We start from the raw sequence: 3,309 nt of genomic DNA on the forward strand, positions 1-3,309 counted from the left end.
AGCACTAAACTCAAGCTCTGAACTTGAAGGTTTCCCAGCAGAACTTGTGACCAAAGGGAACAGAACTCTAATTCCCTGCTGTTCTTTTTCAAGCTCACTAGCTTGCTCAGCTATCTATGTTTTGTATTTTGCAACATGCCCATCTGAAAAAGGAATGAAAGTGGACAGTAATGGTTTGTACCTTGGATCAAGAATTGTGGCACAGATGTAATATTTGGATGACACAATGTCTCTTTGCACCCTCGATTTAACAGATATGCAAAGGACTAAGGTTTCTACCAAATCATACTCATCTTTTTTTCCTCCACACCCGCATTCATTGCAGACACCTTCTTTAGCTGTTCCTGTAGCATGTGCAACAACAAGATAGCTAGGCCCATGATACCATCTTCTTTGCTGACTTCCAGTGTGAACTCTTAAAAAAAAGCAGCATCTCTATCAGGCTTTTGACTAGGCCCCATTGGTCCATCTCAATGATCATGCGTTTCACAGAGGCATACCCTCTTTGCATGATATATTTCGTCTGTAGTGCTCAAACAGGCGTTCAAGCATGTCAGAAGTCGAGTTCCAATCTGTTAGCACCTCCTGCTGAATGGTCCTTAGCTGTTTCTGGGATTTAAATGAATGGCTGTAATCAGTGCAGAATGTTCTACAGGTTGACAGTAAGTTACTTAATTGGTCTTCTTTTTTGAGAAAACGTGAACAATGATGTTGATGCAGTGTGCCAAACCCAGGACCCTGAAATATCCACCATCAGCCATGACCTTAACTATATTACTTACATTGTTTGTGGCAACAAATCCTATTTTAAGCCCTCTTGGACGCAGCTATTCAAAGACCTTGCTGTTAAAGTATTCCAAAATGGTTTTAGCAGTATGGGATTCCTCCATGCAAACATAGCTACTGTTGAATGCTTCTGTGTGTCATTACAAATCTAAGCAGCGTCACCTGCAGATATCTTTTCTCTATCCCCCACAAAGAAATTCAGTATGCAGTGATGCACATGTAATCAGTGGCTTTTCAAATGGTCCACATGCCTGTCTTCAGGTGGAAAGCATGAGCAACACTCTGCTGCAAAACTTGTCAAAGCAATTCCAGCAAATCTTGATGCAGCACAGGAACAGCAACTCTGGTGAAATAGGGCCAGCTTGGAACCTTCCATTTCGGCTGCCACAAGTTCAAGAAAGCCTACCCCTTCCACAAAAGAAAAAGGGAGGAGGTGGTTCAGCCCTAACATTTTAGTCAGAGTATATTTTATAAATGTGCCATTGGGTGGTTGCGTTAATATTGCTCCTCTTGCCTAAACATGGCAGGAATAGTAGCCTGGATTTTTTTCTTTTCTGGTGCCACTGATGCAGGTGACTTCTTGAGGCTCACTGTGCGTTTTAGCATAGGCTTGAGGTCTCGACCTGAGTCTTGTGCCATTGCGATGTTGCTGATGTGGGCAATACAACTGCACTGCTGGGGCGAGGGCTCTTTTGCATATCAAAACTATCTTTCTCTTCTTTAACTTCCACCGTGATTGGATCAGATTCCCTACATAGCCTTTCACCCCCCTTCACCAACACAGTTTTTTGGCTGCTAAGGTGTGCCTCCCACTGGATCATATGCTACTTTCTGGAATGGGTTTTTTGGCCCCCGTACCATAGTTTTTACATCAACTACCTCTATTTCAAATGGCTGTCTACATTTAACTGACCAGTTCCGAGGAAGATGCGCAGTGACGTTTATTCAATTGCAAATACCCTTTGGATTGAAACATCGAGGCTTCTCATACCCAGCAGGAGCCCGCTGGACAGGAACAGGAAGTTAGAGACTCTGGGGCAATTCCTTCCAGTTGGAAAAAAAGTTTTAAAAAGAGGCACCTCACATAAAAAAACCAACGGCAAAGGTCATTTCGAGGTGGTTTTTTACTCTAAATCATCATTTCGGGACAATTTTGAGACTGCTTGAGGAAAGAATCTTCCCCAGGTTACAGCTTTGTTAGATCCTGCACATTCGGGATTGCATTTGGCAGAAAACACCCACCAGAAGATGCTGGCGTGCTTGAATGACCTGTTGGCAACCACAAAATCTGTCAGAAGCATGCAGCCGGCTAGCAAATCTTGTGGTGCTCACAAACGGCTCCGGAAATCTCATGTGCAATCGAGAACAACCAGCAAGTTGCTCCCGCATGCTCGAAAGGACAGTTTGAATGCGCTAACAAAAAAAACTAACTCCCTGGACATGGAATTGCCGTATTCTGCACACTCTGCAGGCAGAGCAGATTTTTACACCCAGATCTAAAAACAACAATGGCTGCGCAAAAAACACAGAAAACTGGGACCACCCACCACTGGGGGGTTGTGCCCTCTTGGAGAACTTTGCATATTGCTCGATGAACCAGTACTGCTTGTACTTGGAGCCCTTAGGGACAAACTTACCAGTATCCTTATCTGTGAAGCTTTTTTTCTAGTCGTCAGATTGGGAATGGTTCCCTTTCCCCTGCAAACATTTTAGGGGTTTTGCAAGAACTCCGCTTTGTTTTTATATCCCCCGTACTTCTTCTGGTGGGAACCTTGACCAAGCTTTTGAGAGTGTCACCCAGATGTCCTTTTGGACACCCTGGTACTGACCCAGATGTCCAGCTCCTCACCAATCTTCCTGCGATCAGTCAGCTTGCTATCAGCCTTCAAAATCACCATCACCACATGCCACCACCTCATCAGAACAACAAATAAAACTGCCATAGAGGAAAGAATCAACACCAGTGCACACAACAGCAAAGAAATCTTCACTGTGGTCAAAGAACTCGCCAAACCTAGCAAGGAGACAGCAGACATTCTCCCCTCCCAATACCTCTGTGACAACCTCGCAACCTTCTTCTACTGTAAGATCAATGAGATCTAAGACAGCTTCATAGCCCAAGCACCACCCACCCACAACCACCACACTCAATGGCTCCAGACCCCAGCAAATCCTGGCCAACTGGACCACCCTCACCTCAGATGACAGCCTCATGTTCATGAAGAGCATCTGCTCCAGAGCCCCATCAAATCCATTCCCTCACCACATCTTCAACCAAGTCAACACTTCTATCGCCCCCAAACTCTGCTGCACCATCAACTGCTCCATCGAGTCGCCACCTTCCCTGAAGTCTGGAAAAACATAGAGATCAACCCCCTACTGAAGCAACCCTCTGCTGACCTGACATACCACAAAAACTACAAACCCATCTCTCTGCTTCCCTTCCCAGCCAAAGTCATTGAGAAGACCATCAATGCCAAACTAGCTGAGTTCATCAAAACATATCGCATCCTGGGCCACTAC

Source organism: Lissotriton helveticus, chromosome 10 (genome assembly GCF_964261635.1).
Source record: "Lissotriton helveticus chromosome 10, aLisHel1.1, whole genome shotgun sequence".
In the NCBI taxonomy this organism is placed as follows: Eukaryota; Metazoa; Chordata; class Amphibia; order Caudata; family Salamandridae; genus Lissotriton; species Lissotriton helveticus.